Source organism: Staurois parvus, unplaced genomic scaffold (assembly GCF_062004578.1).
Source record: "Staurois parvus isolate SC_StPar_1 unplaced genomic scaffold, SC_StPar_1.0 ptg000138l, whole genome shotgun sequence".
Taxonomy (NCBI): domain Eukaryota; kingdom Metazoa; phylum Chordata; class Amphibia; order Anura; family Ranidae; genus Staurois; species Staurois parvus.
In genome coordinates this window covers 2,021,904-2,046,385 of record NW_028317934.1, presented here as the reverse complement: position 1 = coordinate 2,046,385, position 24,482 = coordinate 2,021,904, and the positions used below count along the sequence as shown (strand labels likewise).

Genomic DNA, 24,482 nt, shown 5'->3' with positions numbered 1-24,482 from the left:
ATGCAATGTTTGCAGATATGATTCTTTTACCTTGTTTTTTGTAACTTTTATTTAAAAAAAATATAAAATATTTATGGTACAAAAAGGGGCATATCACAAAAGTTAAACAATTTTAACAAATAGATAAAAATACAAAAAAAATAGCCTTTCCTTTTAAACAAGGAAGCTTGGTTGAGACAAGCATATATGTTTAGGAGACAGCTGACTAAAAAGACATGCCTTCAACCTTCAGGCAGGCAGAACTTGCCTACAAAATTGAGAGCCCTTTTATGCCTTTGGCCACCTAACGCCTGCCTGATACCCTTAAGTCACATAGCAATAGTAAGAAAGACAGATACCGATGAGAATGCTTGATTGCTATCTTACCCTTGTGATTAGCCAGACATTACAAGAGAGCAGTGCTGAAACAGGTTGGTCAAGTTGTCCTTTCTTCCCTGACTGACCTGGTGTTCGGCTTCTTTTCTCAATCATTACTGATGGATGTAAAATCATTTGTTGGTCCACCTGCAGTTGTATAGTTACAAAAGAGATTAACTTGGAAGGAAATGTATGCCCATCATTTGCAATATGAAAAGTAATTTTTGTTAAAACCCATCTGAACCAGTGCTATATTATGCAAAATCTGACCAGAGCTTGCATGTCATTTAAGCACACCCCTTTCCATTTTGTGCAACTCACAAAATTATTATTATTACACAGGATTTATATAGGGCCAACAATTTGTCATAGTTTGCTGGGTCAAAAATGTCACAGGGGGCGGGATCACATACGTGATTTCCCCGCCCCTTACATATTTAAGAACTGTCAAGCCAGCGGAGCACTCAGATGGCCGGGAGCCAGTGTCAGGAGTGGAACCCTTTTTTTTTCTTTTTCAGGTAGCCGTGAGCATCGTGATTGATGTTGGATCTACTTCAGGGGACATTCTTTTATTTTCCTTCTTTTAACCTCCCTGGCGGTATGATTATTTCAGATTTTTGGTGCTGAAAGCGGTACCATTTTTTTGCATGGAAATATGTATTTTTTTTTATTGTAGGCCTGTAATTTAGGAATAACTCACTGAAATCTGTTTGAACAAGAGTCTAGTAAACATTCCGGATATGATAAAACTTGAAACACAAAATCATAAATTATAATTTAATAAATAATCATAAAAAATAATAATAACATAATAATAAATTTAATTAAATAATATAATCAAACCAAAAACACTGAAATTTGAAATATAGCGCCAAGTTCGCACATCACTGAGCAAAGTCGCAGAATCGTTTTCAGTGTCTGATGACGAATTTCCCCCACGAATCATTATCACTCAATTCTGCAAGTGGTTCTAATTTACTATCGCTGTTCTCTAGCCGGTCTAAAACCGCTTTTGACATAAAGGGACGCTTTTTGGACGCCATGGACTTTTCTAAGTTTCTAGGCAGAAAGAACAGTCAAAATACAGGCAGGGGACAGGACAAAATGTATGTGAAATGTTTTGAAACAGCAATGTTTTACTATGTAAAAATCATTTTTAAAAAAAATGACATTTTTAAAAAAATTTCAAATTTGCCGCCGGTTCTGGCGCCCGTGCGCCCTGACGTCACAGGGACCGGAACACAGAAGCCGGATGCCGGCATCGGCCGGAGGAGATGGCCGGGGACGCTGCAGGGGACGCATCGTGGGAGTGAAGGACAAGGTAAGTGTTGCAGGGACTCCCTATGCAACGCTGCATGGTAAGCCTGAGTGTAGCTCGGGGTTACCGCTTTTGGTACTGAAACTTTACCCCGAGCTACACTCGGGAATACCGCTAGGGAGGTTAATAAATGACTTTTCAAAAATTGCCTACTGTGGTTGTTTACACTACACTTTTTTTTGTGAATGAGTAGCAGTACCATGTACCCCATACTATTACACATGGGGGGGGGGGGCTGAGATCTGGAACCCCCTTGTTAAAGAGGGCTTCCAAATTTTGATAAGCTCCCTGCCCGCAGACCCCTGCAAGTGATTGGGTATTCTTTGCAATGTGAAGCTGTACCTCATTTACAAAGCTCTGGAACAACTGCACTTGCAGGGTGCAACTGCACTTTGCAAAGTGCAAGATCTATTTGCCTTTAGTAAATCAACCCCTAAATTCCAAGAAGACCGGCCCTTTTTACAAAAATGGGAATGGGACCTTCAGCTTACCTTCACAGACATGAAGAAGGACAGAATTGTATTCTTTGCCCAAAAGGCATCAATCTGCAGCAAATACCAAGATATTAATTTAATAATTATAACTAGGTGGTACAGAACCCCTTCTGTCTTTGCTAAGCTATTTCCACTGCAGAGTGAAAGATGTTAGCGTTGTAACATACATATTGAAACATTACTACACATCCTTTGGGACTGTCCACTATTGCTTTCATTCTGTTATCAGGTTAAGAAAATCATTACCCAGTTAATGGGTATTACGTGAACTAACAACCCCTCCTGAAGAATTTGTCCAGGAAAGGGTACAAGAAATTGATGCTGATCATCTTGTTACATGCGACCATTCCCAGTAACTGGATGCAGTCTACACCTCCCACTGTTTTGCCAGGGTGAAGAACGTGAGTGACACCTCTAATCACAAGTGTATATACATAGATGTCTAGTGATAAGGAAATAATGGGAGTATATCTGACCAGGTCTTTTAGATTTATAGTGCTCTGGTCAGTGGCTAAACTCTGGTACTTACTGGACTGATCAAGCCATATAAAATGGAGGCTGTTAATATAATGTCCACCTGATTGGATAACTATTTCTGTGACCTTAAGAGCTAGTTCACATTTACAGTAAAACTGCACATCCAATCCAATGTCCCCAGTAAAATAAAGAAACACTTCTCAGCTTTTGAAAACAAAGCTTGTTTTCAATGCCATATCTGTAGGCTGCGCGTGCCTCTCTCATATCTGACAGAAAACTCCTACATTGGCGATACCACCATGTGCCGGATGTTGGATGCCTGCCCCCAGTTTTACAGAATTGCGCATTCTGGCTTAATCAACACCTGTGCAGGCGCAGCGGCTCTCTCTTCTTCTGTTGCAGCAGTAACTAAGCTTTGAATGAGCCAGAACACTCATTCTGGTGATGTACATAATGTCTAGCACTTCCTGCCATCTAGGCAAGATGGGTGGGGGGTGGTCGCCCAGCTAGGAGTTATTGTTATACAGGATTTATATAGAACCAACAGTCTGTGCAATGGTTTACAACATGAGGGCAGACAGTACAGTTACAATACAATTCAATACAGGAGGAAGAGGGCCCTGCTATTAGAACTTACAGTCTAAGAGGGAGGGTCAAGTGATACAAAAGGTAATAGCAGTAGGGGTGAGCTGATGGGAGAAAATAAAAGTACAGATGTTAGGCTTCTCCGAAGAGAAGGGTTTTCAGGGATCGCCTAAAAGTGGACAGAGTAGATGATAGTCAGACAGATTGGGGTAGGGGGTTCTATAGAATGAGAGATTCTCTGGAGAAGTCCTGGAGATGAGCATGGGAGGAGGTGACAAGAGGGCTAGACAGCAGGAGGTCTTGGCAGAAATGAAGAGGACAAATTGGCTGATATATTGAGACTCGATTAGTGATGTAGCTGGGGGCCAAGTGGATGGCTTTGTAAGTTGTCTTTTAAACAGTCTTGGAAGTGGACGGCCCACAGGTATGACATTAAAAAGAAGCTTCTTTTTCAGAACCTGGGCAGTGTGTGTTATGTTATGTGTCATGTATTGGGGATACAGGAATGCATTGGCATTTTTATTGTAAAGATGAATTAACCCTTTATTTTAGGTTTTAAAATACAGGGGTTGGACAAAATTATGGAAACACCAGGTAAAAGAACAAAATCATTACCTATATGGTGTTGGACCGCCTTTGGCATCCAAGATGGCCTGAATTTTCTAGGGAATTGACAAACATAATTCTTGGATGGTGGATAATAGAATCTGATAACACTCTTCATGCAAAAATCATTCCAGTTCTCACAGAGATGCTGGAGGCGAAAAATGAGCCGAACCTTGTTCTCCAAAACTGACCATAATGGCTCTATGATATTGACTGCAGCCCCAGGGAAGGTGCAAGACTTCACCTGCATGGTTATCAAACCATGATTTGACAACACCAACTGTGTGAATTGGTGAAATATCATCATGGTAAATGGTGCTGTCTTCGGGAAACAATGTCTGCACCAAGGGGTGCACATGGTCAAATCTATTTTGTGCATATATATATATAAAGCTATATTGTCACTGGCAGTGGCTTTACCTTTCAAGGTGATTGTGGGGCCTGCAGAATACCAAGATATGGCTGCCCAAACTATGATTGCTCCACCACCATGCTTTACTGTTCGCACAAGACAGTCCTGCTCATGAGCTTGGTATGTTGTTTGCCACACATAAACATGGCCAGTGGATGGGGAGAGTGTCAAGCTTGATTCATCAGACCATAGTACAGTCTTCCATTGATCAATAATCCAGGATTTATGGGTGGTGCACCGCTCTCTCCTCTTCTAAGCATTAATACCAGTCACTAGTGGTTTGGCAATTGCAGCTTGCCCATTAATGTTTTGCTTATAGAGTTCCCTCCGCACAGTATTTGTGAACACAGGCTTTGGAAGACTGAGATTGAGCTCTGCAGTCACTTTTGCTTTTTCTTATTCCAGGTCACAATCCTGCACAATGTCCTTTTGTCTCTTTCAGACAGTTGACCATGTCGACCGCACTTATGCTTATCAGATGATGTTTTCCTGGAAACTGTATATGCCGTCATAACCTTTGTTGCACCTTGCAACATGGAAAATAAATGTGCAACTTCAGTTACAGAGACAACAGCTAAGTGGGCACCAACAATTAGCCCTCTTTGAAACTCAGTAAGCTCTGAGTTTCCATATTCCATATTACTAGCAGCACACACAGCGAATGGCAAAAGTGATGCTTCCCACCTTTTATCTAGGTGTCTCATCACACAGCGGAAGCAAAAGGATGCTTTCTGCTTTCAACGTGAAACATGATGTCAATTTCACACCTGCAAATCATGTAGTGTTTCCATATTTTTGTCCAATCCCTGTATTTGTTCACTGAAAATACACTATACTTTCCCCCATTAAAGATGGCAGCCTATTGTTTTTTGATTACTTGCATTGCTTTTTAAAAGTCACATAGTGACAATCATCCTAGTAAACTGCATAATAGACTTTTAAAATGCTGCCATTATATTTTTACAATAATGTACAACTTAATAGATATTCCTTTTATTTGCCTACAGTGATTTAAGAATTTACCTGAGTATTATGTCAATCTTCTATAGAGAAATAAAATAATTTATCACTAAATCATATTTTCGCACACAAATGCAAGCTGTCATTTTTTAATCTACTTCAGGGAAAGTTAGTTTATTTGTCATTTTGACTGGCAAAACTTTAAATGCGATTTAGCCCATACAGTTTTGAGTGACACAGCACTGAACGAAGCAGTCACATTAGCAAACAAATCCAAACATTGATTTCTTTAGCACATATAATGCACCTTCTGTGCCTGAACACTGGAATTAAAACAATCTGAAGTCTATTCTTTTCTAACACAATTAATGGAAATTTCCATTCCCTCTGTAATGCAAATAGATATAGAGTGCAAGCCCTGGAGAGGACTATATTAGAACAGTGGCAACATATGTATACCCCGTCACAAATTAAATGTATCAGCTTTAGATCAATGGGAAGATTCTTGAAACCTTCAAATCCAAACCCAATAGTAAGATTGGATTTTAACCCTCACTTAACAAACACAATCCAGTCAGAATCAATTATTTGTATCTGATCCCTGGAAGTATCTGCAGCCAATGACCTGTAAGGTTTTAGTCTGCTTAGGGAAACCATTCATCAAGACGTTTCTTATGCTGCACAAAAACGAAAACTATTGTCTTCTTTCAACAATAGTAGAGCACCAAATCCCAAAGCTTATTTTGGAAAATGTTCTAAAAGTCTTCAATTCATAGTCTTGCATAAGTAATTTTTTTAAATTCTTTGTACAGAATTCACTAGGAACACAATTTCGCAAAAGAATGAGAGGAACAAGCTGTTGGGCTGGCTGGATTTAGTTTAAAAATATATAAAATTATGATAAGTATGGCACAAAAGTTTAAAATAGTTTTGTGAGTATAAAGAGTTTTCTTCAGCGTGTTAGTTTCTAGGAAATATACAGTTTTCAGAAGTTTTTGAAAAGAAAGGTAAGGTTGAGATTAAAAAAAAAGAGAAAGGGTAGAAGATGATGAAACAGAGAGTTGAAGAGAAAATCAGAAAAGGTTTTAATCCACTGTATAACATATAAAAACATAGGTATAAAATATGGTCAAAACCTGGTACTTTAACCCAAATATATCTGCATTCATGAGCTGTCAGCTGCATTGAGGCTACAGGTTGACCTTAAGCCAGCCATAGATGGATCGAAATTTAGCCGGTCCAGTAATGACCAGCTGAATTTTGATCCCTTTTTGGACAGGTTGGTTGTACTGAAGTCAATCGATGGATCAATTTCAGTACAACCAATATGCCCATAGATGGATCTAAACCAGCCTATCGGGTTTTTTTGGTTGATCATTGCCAATGGCTATAGCCACCGGAAATACTCATTGTATGAAAATTGCTTAATGTATGGTCGGCTTTAGTAATATTGTTAATCTGTAGAAGGTGAAGAGGGCAAACGCTAAATATGAATGAGCATTTTACAATAAAATCCCTATTTCAATGCACTGAATGTGAAGTGCAAAGTGGCCGAGCGTGGTAGGTTTTTATAAGAAATTGTAGAAACCCAATGACAAAAAATAACAATTTGCACTTGAAAAAAAGAAATATTTAAAAGTCTAAGCGTTCAATGACAAATGTAAGAGCTAGTGTAGAATGTCAACCTAAGTGTGCTCAGATGCAGCTAAAGCAATGACTGTCAAACACGTGTTCGTTCAAACGTACGTCTAGAGGCCGCTGAAATAGATATGAACAGCCAATGCCATGTACAAGAAAATGCAAAGCTAAGCAGATCAAGAGTTAAGTCATCACCTTGAAAACTCTGTCTATAAAGATGTCAGGTTCACTAGACTAGGTAAAAGTGACAATGAACAATTCCCTTCTGCTTGAGCAATACTTCCAATTCAAAGCCTGAGGCTTTCCCTCATAAACACAGACCCAGAACTAAACAGTTTAGTCAATGTGCAATGAGGATACTTATAAATACAACTATATTTCACTTGTACATATTTAATCGGAGTCATAAAATACTTTGAGGATGATTTACTACTTGTTATGGCAGACAACAGAAAGAGAATTGTAACACAGGGGTTACAGGGTTGTTTGTGAAAAAAAAAAAATGTACGCTAGGTAATAATAAGCAAAATAAAATCTTACGAACTTGTACAGAAGCAGCGCTCAGTGATTGTCCGAATACAAAACAACAGAAGAGTATATATTTATATATATATTTATATATACGCACAAAGTGGTATCAAAAAGTTTTGTAACATGCCAACAGATGGCAGCACAAAGGCTGTGCGCACAATCACAGGGAGCACCAACCTCCATAACTCAGGGTGCCAAAAGATATTGTTCTGTGTACATCGGGAGCTGTGCAACTAATGCTATTCTGACCACGTGTGTTACCACATCTACTATTTCAACATGGACAGCAAGTTATAACAATGGGCAAATGTGAAATTCTGCGTGAAACTGGGCAAATCTGAGACGTTTGACATGATTCGGCAGCGATGCTGCATTGAGTCGTTCAAGGTGTTCTGAGTGGCAAGTGCACTTCAAGAGCAGAAGAACATCACTGGAAGATGACAAGAGATCAGGAAGACCTTCAACGAGCTCAACCCCCGAAAATGCCCTCTTCCCGAAGATGAAGATCTAGCTCAAAGGTTGCCATTTTGAGATCCAGTGATTTGCCCAGTTTCACACAGAATTTCATAATTGCTCTGTGTTCTAACTTGCTGTCCATGATGAAATAGCAGACAGGGTAATGCACGTGGTCAGAATAGCACCAGTTGCACAGCTTCCGATGTACACAGGATGATATCTTTTGGCGCACTGACTTATGAAGGTCGGTGCACCCTGTGTGCGGGCAGCCTTGTGCTGTCATCTGTTGGCGTGTTACAAAACTAGTCTCAAAACTTTTTGATACTACCTTGTATATAAACTGTTGAGATTCCCCTTTAAATGTATATGAACCATAAAAGTGCAAGAAAAAAAAATATACCATAACTCAATAAACGACGTCTTAAACATATACGGGTAAAAAATGTGTGAATTAGAATGCATTCATATAAAATAATGTCCCACAATCGCAAACAATTATATTAATATAAATGAAAAAAATTCCACAATTGAAACAAAGTCCATTCACAGGTGAAGAAGTGCGGACTGGAAATCACACATGAACACTCCTGTGCCCCAGCACCATACACAGCCTCTTACCAGAGTTCTCAGACCTCTAACATAAAGGTCATAAAGACATGGAGACTATCTAGGATAACTGTCAGATGACCCCCTCAGGCAGGCATCACAACTCCTTAAAACATCATAAATGGACCATGGAGAAAGGAAAAGATCAGACTCATAGCGCAATACTGTCACACAGTTTTATTATAAAAGGCACAGCACCAATGGGTACTCACATGAGAAGAAACAAAAACACTTTCCACCTACAAGCGTGAAAGTGTCAGCCATTCAGACTCCACCAAATATGTGTGGTCGCTATAGAACGTCTTCAGGGGCCAGTGCATATTGACATATGAATGCATCTTTATTCACTAATTTGTTCATCAGTATATACTGTATTTATTGAGACATAATGGGGGTGATTTACTAAAACTGGAGCATACAAAATCTGGTGCAGCTCTGAATAGAAACCAATCAGCTTCCAGGTTTTGTTGTCAAACCAGAGCTGAACCAAGCTGCACCAGATTTTGTTTGCTCCAGTTTTAGTAAATCCCCCCCTATATATTGAGTTATGGTATATTTTGGATGTTTATTGCACTTTTGTTAGTTCATATGTTTATAAAGCTGTATCCACCCCCTCCTTTAGTTATCTTCAGACAGTGTGTAGTGGGTGGGCCTGCTGGGTCCATCGCACAGATCTGTTGTCTGCACAAGAGAGGCAGCAACAGCTTAGAGAGGTAAACAAGTTGCTCAGGAACTGGTGCAGAAAGGAGGGTTTTGTGTTCATAGAGAACTGAGCTGACTTTGCAGTGGTTACCAGCTCTACAACAGGGGAAGACTGCACCCAAATGGAGAGGGTGCAGATCTGTTGGGAAAGAAGATAACCCAAAGGATGTGGAGGGAGAAATCAGTAAAAGTGACACCATGCAGTGAGCTAGGGTCAAAGGGTGCAGATGTGGACAAAGGGAAAGATGTTCAGGGGGAGCAGGCCTCAAACCAGATGACAGAGCAACTAAGTATCAACCAAAACTTGTAAGCAGGATTACTATGTGCTAACAGAAAGCAAGGAAAAAAAATAATATGCACGTGAAAAAAACGTGTGAAAAAAAAGTCTGGTTAATAAAATGGAATATCTAGAACTCCTGCTACATGAGAAGGATTTTGACATTGTGAGAAAATCAGAAGCCTGGTTTGACAACTCACATGACTGGCTTTTTACCCTCTAGGGGTACTCCCTGTATAGGAAGGACAGGTAGGTAGAAAAGGGGGAGGAGTGTGCCTGTATGTCAAGAGTGATTGGCTGGTGAATTTGTGGGAATACACGGAACTAGTGGGGAAGTCGAGTCTGGGTGGCAGGAGATTAAAAATGACTAAACAAACAGTAAATTAATTATGGGTGTATGCTATAGGCCCTCTAATGTTAGGGATACAGAAGGAACAATTTATTGTCAAAGTGAAAAATGGCGAGGAAGCAGGGCAATCTTGTGATTATGGGGGACTTCAACTCTCCTGATATTGACTGAGCAGATGGAACTGCTCACTCAAATAAGGGTCGTCATTTCTTGAACATAATGCATGACAATCCCATGAGTCAAATGGTCAGTTCCCAAACTAGAAACAATGATCTGCTTGACCTACTAATTTGAAACAACACAAAGCTGATTGTGGATATGCAAGTAAGAGATAACTTAGGAAACAGTGATCACAGAGTTATTACATTTGCCATAAATGATAAAAAGGAGACATGATGGTGGAACAAAAACACTAAATTTTAAAAAAGCCAACTTTAATAAGCTGTGCTCCATACTACGTGCCATTGAATGGGATCAAATTCTTGCAACTAAGAACAGTGAAGAAAAGTGGTAGTGCTGTAAGGACATATTGAACAATGGCATTTGTCAGTGCATTCCAATGGGCAATATATACAGTATAAAAGAACAAAAGTTAAACTTGGGTGGTTAAACACTATCATAAAGAGGCATATTAATAGGAAAAAATGGTCCTTAAAATATAAGGCTGAAGAGTCACCATCAGCATTCCAAAACTACAAAAGATGCAATAAGAAGTGCAAGATTGCAATCAGGGCAGCTAAATAGGTTATGAGAGATACATTGCTGAGGGGAGTAAAAAAAATCCCAAAGTTTTCAAATATATCAATAGTAAAAGGAAAGGTCAGAATATATTGGCCCCATAAAAGATGATCGGGGGAAGTTGGTCACAAGCGACGTGATGACATGTGATAGCCAGACCATTATTTTTAAAGCATAACTAAAGGAAACATTATTTTTCAGTTTAGGACAGAGTTTAGGTTTTTAATGTTACCTCTGCCCCTGTTAGATTCACCTCTTTGTTCTGTTTACCATTATAATTGAAAGTGAGAGTAAAAGAAAATCCTACATTTTAGGTTGTCCCCAGAACAGTAATAGAGGGGAAATCTTCCAAAAGGCACACTAATCCTGGTGACCTGGGGGGCCCCAAGAGATTCACTTTTGATTCACTTTTGTTTTGGCTATGGGACAGGAAGTGAAGGGAAATCTCTCCAATGGAACACTGAAAGGGGTTATAATCCTCCCTTACTCTATCCAAATTAGAAAAAAAAGGTTTTAGTGTATACAGTTGCAAGAAAAAGTATGTGAACCCCTTGGGATTACGTGGAGTTTTGCATGAATTGGGCATAAAATGTGCTCTGAACGTCATCTAAGTCACAACAATAGAAGAACACAGTCTGCCCAACATAATACTGCACAAACATTAGATGTTGCCATGGTTTAATTGCACATAACATGTAAACATTCACAGTGCAGGGAGGAAAAAGTATGTGAGGCCCTAGCTTAATGACTTCTCCCAGAGCTAATTGGAGCCAGGAGTGAGCCAACCTTGACTCCAATCAGTGTGATGATATTGGATGTGTTGCTGACAGCTGTCCTGCCCTTAAAAAACACACACCTGTTTTGGGTTTACTGGTTTCAAGAAGCACTGTCTGATGTGAACCATGCCTCGCAGAAAAGAGCTCTCAGGAGACCTGCGATCAAGAATTGTTGACTTGCATGAAGCTGGAAAGGGTTACAAAAGTATCTCCAAAAGCCTTGATGTTCATGTGTCCACAGTAAGACAGACTGTCTACAAATGGAGAAAGTTTAGCACTGTTACTACTCTCCCTAGGAGGGGTCATCCTGTAAAAATGACTGCAAGAGCACAGCGCAGAATGCTGCATGAGGTAAAGAAGAATCCCAGAGTGTCAGCTAAAGACCTACAGAAATCTCTGGCACATGCTAACATTTTTGTTGACCCATCTACAATAAGGAAAACATTAAACAAGAATGGAGTACATGGGAGGACACCACGGAGGAAGCCATTGCTGTCCAAAAAGAATATTGCAGCACGTTTGAAGTTTGCAAAAGAGCACCTGGATGTTCCACAGCACTACTGGCAAAATATACTGTGGACAGATGAAACCAAGATTGAGTTGTTTGGGAAGAACACACAACACTATGTGTGGAGAAAAAAAGGCACAGCACACGAACATCAAAACCTCATCCCCACTGTAAAACATGGCGGAGGGAGCATCATGGTTTGGGGCTGCTTTGCTGCCTCAGGGCCTGGACGGATTGTTGTCATTGATGGGAAAATTAATTCCAGAGTTTATCAAGACATTTTGCAGGAAAACGTATGACCATCTGTCCGCCAACTGAAGCTCCGCAGAGGATGGGTGATGCAACAGGACAATGACCCAAAGCATACAAGTAATTCAACAAAACAATGGCTGCAACAGCACAGAATACGCCTTCTGGAGTGGCCCAGTCAGAGTCCTGACCTCAACCCAATTGAAATGCTGTGGCATGACCTTAAGAGAGCGATTCACACCAGACATCCCAAGAATATTGCTACACTGAAACAGTTTTGTGAAGAGGAGTGGTCCAAAATTACTCCAGATCGTTGTGCAGGTCTGATCTGCAACTACAGGAAACGTTTGGTTGAGGTTATTGGTGCCAAAGGAGGGTCAACCAGTTATTAAGTCCAAAGGTTCACATACTTTTCCTCCCTGCACTGTGAATTTTTACATGTTATGTGCAATTAAACCATGGCAACATCTAATGTTTGTGTAGTATTATGTTGGGCAGACTGTGTTCTTCTATTGTTGTGACTTAGATGACGTTCAGAGCACATTTTATGCCCAATTCATGCAAAACTCCACGTAATCCCAAGGGGTTCACATACTTTTTCTTGCAACTGTAGTTCCGCTTTTTAAGGACATCTTACTAATTGGAGTTATACCAGCTGATTGGCAACAAACAAACATGGAACCAATATTCAAAAAGGGGCCATGATATATTCCTGGAAACTACAGGCCAGTCAGCCTAACATCAATAGTATATAAACTATTGGAAGGCATGATAAGTCACTATATCTAAAAATGTGCGAATGAAAATAGTTTCATAGTAGTAACCAACATTAATTTATGAAGAACTATTCTTGGCAGACCAAGGTGAGTTGTAATTGGGATAGAGGAAGGTCTGTGGATGTAGTGTATCTACATTTTTCTAAGACATTTGATGCAGTACCTCATAAACGCTTAATTTACAAATTAAGGTCTTTTGGCATTGATGATATCGTATATACCTGGATAGCAAACTGGTTGCTGGAACGCATCCAGATGATGGTGATAAATGGCGTATTTTCTGAACAGCCTGAAGCTGTGAGCAGGGTACCCCAGGGCACTGTCCTGAGACCGATTCTGTTTAACTTATTCATAAGCAATGTAAAGATTGTAATAAATAGTTCAATCTCAGTGTTTTCTGATGATACAACACTAAGTAGGGCAATATGTTCACAACAGTATATGTAAACTTTACAAGAAGACCTAGATAAAATAGAGGAGTGGGCAGCTAAAATGTAGAAAAAAGTAAAGCAAAGCACTTTTGAGCTAAATGTATGAATACAACGCTAGGGGGAGAACCTGTGCGGGGATGCAACGATGGAACCAGATTTGATAGATCTTGTAGATCACAGACTCATGAATTGCATGCAATGCTAAGTTGCAGCAATCAAAGCCAGCCGACTATTAGTGTGCAAGTTGGACAATAAGTCGTTCAACCTTAAACTTTGTAAGGGTTTCTTTACTGTTAGAGCAGTAAGGATGTATAACTCCCTTTCACAGTTGCTGTTGTGAGCGCGGAATGTAGATTAAAAAAAAACCTTTTAGATGTATTTCTTAGCAAACACAATGTACAGGTATATTAAAAATGGTAGTGACACCGGGATGCTCGGTATGCTTTGCTTCATTGCCCCATACCGGGCCTCTTGGCTCACCAGCAGAAGTTGGCTTCCTATCTGTTTTTATCCACCACTAGAACAATTGCTCAGGCCTGGAAGAGTCTGTTTGTCCCTCTTCAGGGGGTGCGGGATCGTATGACCACTATGATGCTCAACAAACAGATGTCGAGTATCCGCAACAACTCCCAACGTAAATTTTTGAAAATATGGGAGCCGTGGTTGCAATATGCCTTTCCCTCACTCCCCCTGGCTAGTCTGGGGATGTAATGACATTCGGTATTGGCGCTCTTGGACCCCTGCTCTTTGCCCCCCCCCTTTTTTTTTTTTTCTCCTCTTTCTTCCTTTTTCTCTCTCTCTCTCTGTTTTTGGTGTGACTGGACAGCTGCATTTAGTTGTTATAGTCAGTTACATTAATGTTTTGTAACTTATGTGCCATTGATAGCCCCTGCGTGGGCGTACTTTTTGCCCTGTTGGCTTTAGAGCACTGTTCTTCCTTTTTTTTTATTTTTCATTTTGTTTATCTGTGCAAGTGATGGCCCCTGCGTGGGCGTGTTTTATTGCCTCTGTTTTATACTGTTTAAAAAATTAATAAAAACCATTGAAATAGAAAAATGGTAGTGACACACACACTGGACTGGATAGACTAGTGTCTTTATTCAACCTAACCAACTATGGGGTCAATTCAATAACAAAGTCACATGGCTTATTTGCATAAATTATCATATGTAGTAACAAAATGTACAATTCACAAAAAAAAAAAGATTCTGTGTTATTTAACGCATGTGCTCTTAAATATCAACAAAAAACCATGCAGTAAGCTGTTAAGTCCAATTCACAAATGGAACCGAGTATAAAAAAAGATGCGATATTTACCACCAGGGTTTTGCTGGTGGTATCACATGCAGTATTTTCTCAGAGCTGGTTGTTAAAAAAGCCGGCCGCCGAGCCCTTAACAACAGATGACTCATCAGCTGTCAGCGGGTTTCCCGATGACAGCTGAATGTAAAAAAACAAGAATTGCCGTCAATTATAAATTAAAAAAAAAAGTTGTGGGGGACCCTTCGGGTCTGGTATGGATTTTGAGGGGAACCCCCATGCCAACATTTTTTCAAAAATTGCGTGGGGGTCCCCCCAAAATCCATACCAGGCCCTTATCCAAGCATGTAGCCTTGCAGGTCAGGAATGGGGTAGGGCAAGTGAGTGCCCCCCCCTGGAACATACCAGGCCAAATGCCCTCAACATGGGGTGGGTGCTTTGGGGAAGAGGGGGAGTGGCTGACGATGGATCTACACCAGGGGACAGTTTTTTTGTTTGTGTTGTTTTAATAAAGGACTTGTCAAAAACTGTCTACTGCGGTTGTTTACACAACACTTTTTTTTGTGAATGCATAGCAGCACCATGTACCCCATACTCATTCACATAGGGGGGTGGGGGCTGAGATCTGGGACCCACTTGTTAAAGGGGGCTTCCAGATTCTGATAAGCCCCCTGCCCACAGACCCCCACAGCCACCGGCCAAGGTTGTGGGGAAGAGGCCCTTGTCCCAATCAACATGGGGGCAAGGAGTTTTGGAGGGGAACCCCCCTGCCCCACATCATCCCTCCATGTTGAGGGCATGTGGCCTGGTATGTTTTCAGGAGAGGGGGGTGCTTGCTCGCCCCCCCCCTTTCCTGACCTGCGGGGCTGCATGCTCAGATAAGGGTCTGGTATGGATTTTAGGGGTACACCCACAATATTTTTTTTTTAATTTATAATTGCCGGTAATTCTTGTTTCTTACATGCAGCTGTCATCAACAAACCTGCTGACAGCTGATGAATCATTTAGTTAACAGCCAGCTACTGTGTGATAAATTACAGCATGAAAATATGCGGCAATTACCGCAATAACTATATTTTACCGCATGAGTTATTTACCACGTTTATTTAGTCGTTATTTAACTCTTGAATTGACCCCTATGTAATTATGTATGTGCAGCACAGTGATGATATAATTGTTACTTTTATATTGTAATATCTGGATTTGCAAAGGTATTTGGTGCACATTAATGGGATTTATGTCATCTGTGATTCTTAAAGGATAAGTTCATCTTTGTTAACTTTTTTTTTCCCCTAAATTCCAGCTCCCCTATGAACCAACATAAAATTCATCTACTTCTTTTGCAGAAATTCAAAAGCTTTCCATTTTTTTCTACCCACCTTTACGTCAGTGTCCAGATGGCTTCCCAAATGCTTCTCGATTACATTTCTGCAGAGACTTAAAGGCTGGCCATACACTATACAATTTTCTTACAATTTTCTGTCCAATTTCTGCCCAATTTCCTTTACATTTACCTTCAACCATATAGTGCAAGGGCCCGCCTAACTAGATACAATTGAAAGTATTGTTTAGGTTTGACCTCATATTATATGTTTTTTGGTAAATCTAAAGCAAAATTCTCAAGAAAATTGTATCATGTATGGCCAGCTTATGGACACTTTAGCAGGCACGTATGAAAATGAAATCCCTATTTGTAATAAGCTTTAGCCAAATCACTCAACTTCACAGTAAATCAAAGTAAATTTGGCTCTTTAGATTAAATATGAAGTACTTACCTTCAACAGCTAATGATGCTCACCTTAGACTGTAGAAAAAGACTGTCTGTATTCACAATGTTCGATGTACACGAGGGCTGTAGATAGGAAGGGGTTACACTGTCGGGGAATCTTGAACAAAGATGCCAACTAAATAGAAACAGGATAGGATAGGTTTACACACTAGAAAATCTTTTAATTTAATTTTCAGTTTAAAAGATAATGTGATTCAGTTTTTCAATGTTTTATAGTAATAAATGACAGTATTAAAGTGAAGCACCAGCCAAACTTATTTTTCTAATTTTGGATAGAGTGTGGTAGGGTTGAAACCCTTGTCAGGTTCTGCTGCTGTTTGTGTTGCCATATACAGTTGCAAGAAAAAGTATGTGAACCCCTTGGGATTACGTGGAGTTTTGCATGAATTGGGCATAAAATGTGCTCTGAATGTCATCTAAGTCACAACAATAGAAGAACACAGTCTGCTGAACATAATACTACACAAACATTAGATGTTGCCATGGTTTAATTGCACATAACATGTAAACATTCACAGTGCAGGGAGGAAAAAGTATGTGAGACCCTAGCTTAATGACTTCTCCCAGAGCTAATTGGAGCCAGGAGTGAGCCAACCTTGACTCCAATCAGTGTGATGATATTGGATGTGTTGCTCACAGCTGTCCTGCCCTTAAAAAACACACACCTGTTTTGGGTTTACTGGTTTCAAGAAGCACTGTCTGATGTGAACCATGTCTCACAGAAAAGAGCTCTCAGAAGACCTACGATCAAGAATTGTTGACTTGCATGAAGCTGGAAAGGGTTACAAAAGTATCTCCAAAAGCCTTGATGCTTCAATAGCGGCCTTCAGCTCTTCTGCATTGTGCAGTCTCATGTCTCTCTTCTTTCTCTTGGCAATGTCCCATAGATTCTCTATGGGGTTCAGTTAGGCGAGTTTGCTGGCCAATCAAGCACAGTAATCCCACGGTCATTGAACCAGGTTTTGGTGCTTTTGGCAGTGTGGGCAGGTGCCAAGTCCTGCTGGAAAATGAAGTCAGCATCCCCATAAAGCTTGTATGTGGAAGGAAGCATGAAGTGCTCTAAAATCTCCTGGTAGATGGCTGCGTTGACCCTGGACTTAATGAAGCACAGTGCACCAACATCAACAGATGACATGGCTCCCCAAATCAACACAGATTGTGGACACTTCATACTGGACTTCAAGCATCTTGCAGTGTGTGCCTCTCCATTCTTCCTCCATACTCTTGGTCCTTGGTTTCCAAATGAGATGCAAAAGTTGCTCTCATCAGAAAAGAGGACTTTGGACCACTGATCAACAGACTAGGTCTGTTTTTCTTTAGCCCAGGTAAGACGCTTCTGACGTTGTTTGTTGTTCAGGAGCGGCTTGACAAGAGGAATACGACATTTGAAGCCCATGTCCAGGATCCATCTGTGTGTGGTGGCTCTTGATGCACTGACTCCAGCCTCAGTCCACTCCTTGTGAAAGTCCCCAACACTTTTGAATTGCCTTGTCCTGACAATCCTCTCCAGGCTGCGGTCATCCCTGCTGCTTGTGCACCTTTTTCTTCCACACTTTTCCCTTCCACATAACTTTCTATTAATGTGCATCCTGGTCTTCCATAACACCTCAGCAGTGCCACAGGCTGATAGCTTCCATGCCATTGAGGCAGTAATTGCTGCAAAAGGGGCCCAAACCAAGTACTGAGTACATATGCATGCTTATACTTTTCAGAGGTCTGATATTGTTCTATGTACAATCCTTGTAATATTGATTGCATGTAATATTCTAATTTTCTGAGATTGTGGATTTGGGGTTTTCATGAGCTGTAAGCCATAATCATCACAATTATGACAAATCACAGCTTGAACTATCTTGCTTTGCATGTAATGCGTCTATCTCATATATTAGTTTCACCTTTTAAGTTGCATTACAGAAATAAATTAACTTTTGCACGATATTCTAATTTTTCGAGTTTCACCTGTATATATCCTTCCTTATATATTTTATATTTCATATATACTGTATATTTTTGTTTTGATACTGAGGAATCCTGCCTCTTCCTGGTGCTTCCCCCGAGAGACCTCCAGCCTACAGATGTACTTTCATAAGTGAGATCCCACCTCCAGCATACAGAATGATCTTTCCCAAGTGAGATCCCACCTCCAGCATATAGATTGGTCTTTCCCGATTGAGATTCCACCTCCAGCATGCAGATTGATCTTTCCCAAGTGAGTTCCCAGGTCCAGCATACAGATTGGTCTTTCCCAATTGAGATCCCACTTCCAGCATGCAGATTAATCTTTCCCAAGTGAGATCCCACCTCCAGCATATAGATTGGCCTTTCCCGATTGAGATCCCACCTCCAGCATGCAGATTGCTCTTTCCCAAGTGAGATCCCACCTCCAGCATATAGATTGGTCTTTCCCGATTGAAATCCCACCTCCAGCATGCAGATTGATCTTTCCCAAGTGAGTTCCCAGGTCCAGCATACAGATTGGTCTTTCCCGATTGAGATCCCACCTCCAGCATGCAGATTGATCTTTCCCAAGTGAGATCCCACCTCCAGCATATAGATTGGTCTTTCCCGATTGAGATCCCAACTCCAGCATGCAGATTGATCTTTCCCAAGTGAGATCCCACCTCCAGAATACAGATTGGTATTTTCTGAATGATATTCCACCTCCAGAACACAAATTGGTTTCTCTCCTGTATCCCACCCCCAGCAAACATTCTTCAGTTTCTTCTCAGTCTGAAATCCCCTTCTCCCATCACACAAATTGCATATTGAACACTGTTCGTGCCCTCCACAAAGACATGTATGTAATCTGCTTGAAGAGCATGTGCATCAACCGCTCAGTGATCAATATTCAGTGAGTGTGCATTATCTTCTCAGTATCCTCTCCCCAAGCATATAAGCATTGACCCCTTGATGTCCAGTCCTCGGCTCAGATGCATAAACCCAGCAGTGTCCTGTCCTCAGTACATGTGATAACCCCTCAATGCTCATTCCTCAGATCATGTGCATTTTCTCAGTGGTTAGTCCCCGAGCATGTATTTGAATCCCTCAGCACCCAGTAACCAGCTCTCATAGGTTAACTCCTCAGCACTCAGTACCAAATGTATGTGCTCTCAACATCTATTCCTCTGTTCATGTGCATTAGTCCCCCAGCTGCCAGTACCTAGCACATGTGCACTTACTGTTCAGTGGTCAGTCACCAGCACGTGTATAATTACCCATTTGTACTCAATACATGTGTCAACCCCTCTGCACATAGTCTCCTCCACAATTGACATAATTCCTCAGAGGACCACAACAAATATTAGTCTCATCTCCACTGACTCTGGTGCAGTGGTAATCCTTGCTCCACTGTCCCATATCCTGTGTAAACATTCCCTGCCAATAAAGCCTTGCTTGATCTTCCATGTCTCCAGCCATGCATCTGCTGTTCCTGGACTCCATCATCATACCCTCTCCTGCTCATACTGCCCGCTGTCATACCTTCCACACTCCTCTCCTGCACACTCTCTGCCGTCATACATTTTGCACTCCTCTCCTGCATATGTTGCCGACTGTCATACCCTCTACACCAATCTTCTGCACATATTGCCCCCGTCATAACCTGCACACTCCCCACTGCTCTTAGGAACTGCATGTGAATGGCGCTGTACTTCTTGTGCAATGCACATGCAGTTCTGTGCAGTGTGATTTCAGCCCATTTATTTTGAATGGTCGCAAATCGCAGAGCACCAAAAGTAGTGCATGCACTACTTTTGGAAATGCACTGCAACCGGATTGCATGGGACTTTTGTACCATGCAATCTGGTGCAGGCAAATGCCCTGTGTTTGCAACCTGTGTTTTGGGTATCGTTAACTTTGCACCAGGGGCGGACTGACAATTCATGGGGCCCCCGGGCAATAGGGGATCATGGGGCCCCTGTGTCCTTGCCCAAACTCAAAAAAGCCTATGAAAAAGGTACCAGGGGCATCTCATGGGGCCCCCCACTGACCCCGGGCCCTCGGGCAGTGCCCGGGTTTCCAAATGGTCAGTCCGCCCCTGCTTTGCACTGATACCCACTGCAGATCACAAAGCCAGTGTGATTTCAATGCAGTGTGGGAAACCGGCACAGAATATGGCTTTCCTGCACAGTGTTCTAGTGTGAACAGGCCCTTGAACCAACTGGCTCACAAAGAAGAAGAAAACAGACCCCCAAAAATCACCAGTTTGACAGGCCTAATTTAACTGGTCCTAGTCTGGTTTTGAATATTGTGACAATGTATAAGTAAGCTTAGGTGAGTTGACTATTCTCTTACTAATGTGTGGCCTATCAATGTACAGAAAAAAAGCTGCTTTTTTGCTTCTGGTGCTTACAGGCACAGGTCTATTGATAAGTCATCTCTAAGCGGAAAAAAAAAAAAAGGTTCATATACTTTACCTGCTATATCCTGGGAAAGAAACATCAGGGTCTACAAAGGTTTTACAGATGATTTTGTTTCCCTCATTCTCTGCACACATCACTTTTTCGAAGCTCAAATTTAGAATTTTATCAACAGGATCCCTGAAAAAGATAAAGATGTAAGAGGATTACATTGTATGTATTAACAAAAAGCAACTAAAAATCACCATTTGTATATTACATTTGATAAAAATGTTTAAAAATAGCCAAACATTGGCCAACCATCAAAGTAATAGAAGATGGATTCCAGAATAGGGTGTTCATGGCATTACTGACTTAAGAAGTGGAGTTCAGCATAGACCTCTCCTGGTATAGTCATATAGTCAATAGTGATTTAAAGTTGTGTAACCAGCTCATGAACCAGTCCAACAAGTTCATTAGCAAATGAATAGGGAAAGTCTAGCTTCTACTTATGTTTATGCTAAAAACAAATCACTAAAACAGTCATAACAACACAAAAATGCAACAAAGTGAGGAATAATAATAATAAACAATAATAATACTATTTCTATAATAATAATAACAATAATAATAATAATAGTGAAGCAGTAATACTGATTCAGAAAATTAGTAATAGTTTCACTGCTCTTTTCATATGCTGTTCTTGCAAAATGACTCATCACACAACTATCTGCCACTAACTACCACACACAAATGAGACATAAATTAAACTGGTATCCCTATGGATATCTCTAACAGGTTCTACACATAGTCGTTATATTCAATTTAATAGCAAATGAAATTTCCACAAATACTGTATATATGACTGTATTAAGACTTACCTAATGAAAATCTAGACTGTCTCTGCCGTATCCCTTTAATCCCAACCATGGCACCACCTGACTGGAGTTTGCATGCTCTCTCTGTGCCTGCATGGGTTTCCTCCGGGTAGTCTGATTTCCTCCCACACTCAAAAAAGACATGCTGGTAGGTGAATTGGCTCCTGTCTAAATTGGCCCTAATATGTGTATGTATGAATGTGAGTTAGGGACCTTAGAGGGTTAGGGACTGATGTGAATGTACAATATATATGTAAAGCGCTGCGTAAATTGACGGCGCTATATAAGTACCTGAAATAAATAAATATAAGTCCATTAATATAGAGTTATGAATGCCTGTCTGGCATAGTGTATGATGATATATGTGAACCTGGTTGTAATGCAGTGACCAGTACCCATATATTCACAGATAAACATGTATTTTGGGGTCTGGAGTTTTGGTAATGAGTCTGTAATAGCTTTATTTACAAGTGGTACGTAATCCCACATATTCAAAGAAACTCAAAATAAGAGGCCCAGCCTTAATTTACAATATAGCCAAACATTCTATTAATTTGAAACAATGCTTGATTGCTACTTTAGGAATGTTATTCCAGGTCTGTGTCACTTGGATTATTTTTTCAATATGTTGGGTCTGATATAGTACTTACAATAATAGTTTTCCAGTTATATCCTGAAATCCTTAAATCAAACCAGGTTACCTGGAAGGCAAGTCTATTGCTGCAAATGTGCCCAGTGCTTGTCTGTTATAGGTTGGACTGTGGGATTGTGCGTTATCTTGCTGAAAATGCCATCTTAAATTGTGCAAGATGTAAACTACAACACAATGGAAATCTGTATTACAACTCATTGTCCCATCATCCCCAATTCATCACTCTAAGAGCAGGTGATGTATGGCATCCAAAATAACCCTAGGCTCCATGTACACAGGACATTTGGAAAACACTTCTGAACGATGGAAACTGACTGCTGGAAAACGAAGGTTAAAAAACGTCTGTTTAGCCGCGTTTGCATATCGTGTTTATGCACGTTTATGTTTGTTTGTGTTTAGAAGCGTTTTTTAAAGATAACCTCAGGAGACCTTCCAAAATGCCCAGAATGCACTGAAAAACAGTAAAAAATTAACTATTTCAGACATTTTGAGAGAAATAGAGAGCAGAAGCAGAGAGAGCAGTATGTGTTGAGATGACCTGTCTTTTCTGGTTATATTCACTATGGATCCCATCATGAGCATAATGCGGCGCATTCTACCATTTTTTCCTTCACACGAAACCTGGAACTGACTGTGCTGGTGTACCGGGTCTATTTGAATGCATGGAAAATGCTTTGCATGCATTTCTTATGATTGAAAAAAGGCTCTGGACAGCATCTGGATATGGAACAGTTAAAAAACGCTTCTAAACGCAAACACTTAAAAACGCGCTTAACCGCGTTTACAAGCATTTGGCTTTTGAAACGTCGATAAAATCTACTTCTGAACGCAAGTTTGGTGTGTTCAAAAAAACAACTGTAAACTCAACTGCCTGTAAACGACTATGTGTACATGGACACATAGGAAAACATTAGGGAGAGTTCAGGGGCTACTAAAAAAACGCTGAACAGCTCCTGAACGTCAGTTTAGGAGCTGCAGTGTACATGAGTCCTTATATTAAAGTATACACATATTTTTTTTTATTTCTATACACATACATATGTACACGAGATAGAAAGGTATAGTGATACAATATCCATGCAGGAGGCTTAGCTTGTAATAAAAACATTTTTATACCTTTGTAAAGCAGCAAATATAATACAGATATAAACTGTATGTCTGTGTGCATTTGTGCTTTTGGGTTGTGTTTTCTTATTTTCATTATAAGCGCTCTTTGGAAAATGAATACATAGAGTAATATTTCGGACATACTAATTTAAGCCCTGGGTCACCATTGAGATAATGATCTATTCCTGTTTTCATAATCCCTTATTCCGTGAGCTCAAAAGCTGGTAAACAGAGAAAATGTCTTGGAACACCCAGGGATCTGATCATTATCTCCCCGGCCACAGGGGCACAAATGTCATCTCTGAGCTGGTGAATGGGTGAAAGGTCGCCATAGTAACAAAAGATTACTGCCCATGTATATTTATTGCTCTCAATGGCAGTATGTGAATAGATGTAAGGAGTCTTAGTTTAAGGGGCGGAAGGTGCTATTTTTAGAGAAAACAGATATAATGTGTGACTGTTGTACTCTTAGGTAGCCTAATGACAGGTCACCCTATGACAGTTTTTACTAGGTATAAAACACTGAATATTCCATGTATGGCTTATTACTCATTGTGGCAAACCCTGTGTTACAACATACAATTGTCAGAGCCAGCACAATTATTTTCTTTTTTAGATACAGCTCCTAGAAGGTTGACTGAATGTTATAAACAGTGAAAAAATAACAAATTCCTTCCTACTGATTTGGATTTTTAGATATAGTCAAAGATGCGCCCCTGTCATAGATCCTGGCTCTATTCTTACTTACGTAGGAGTTTTAGATTTTTGTTTTCCCCTACTTTTGGATAGGATGAATAAGGATGACCATCAAAATGAGGATATCTAATGGCAGAAAAACAGGGCTGCAAGGAAAATCTCTGGATAGGAGGTGAATATTGCAGCAAAAGCTGGTTTTATTATTTTATTCTTTGATGGTCTATTCATTTTTATCTTGTAAGTATGAATACATTTATCTTTTGATGGTCTATTCATTTTTATCTTGTAAGTATGAATACATATAAAAAAGCCAGTAGGCAGTCCAATCAACTGAGCCACCTGTTGTTGAAAGTTTAAAAATGGGTTTGAATAATTCTTGGTTAACAGAATATCAAACTGTTTTATTACACAAAAAAACACATTTTGTGCCTTTAAATTGCCACTTCCTCAGTTCAATGCGATACACTGATGTTTGTGGGATCAAAATCCCCCCTCATAGCCATCAAGTAAAAAAAAA

The 24,482-nt window shown here is 40.3% G+C and overlaps 1 long non-coding RNA gene across 1 annotated transcript; it reads right to left on the bottom strand.

Annotated features, from left to right (window-relative positions):
- Positions 1 to 368: 368 nt before the first annotated feature.
- Positions 369 to 20,826, bottom strand: LOC149465261 (uncharacterized). The gene is made up of 3 exons (XR_016312223.1): positions 20,711 to 20,826; positions 16,305 to 16,410; positions 369 to 504 (listed from the first exon to the last, which is right to left on the bottom strand). It is a non-coding gene; the product is annotated as an uncharacterized LOC149465261 (long non-coding RNA).
- Between the last annotated feature and the right edge of the window lie 3,656 nt (positions 20,827 to 24,482).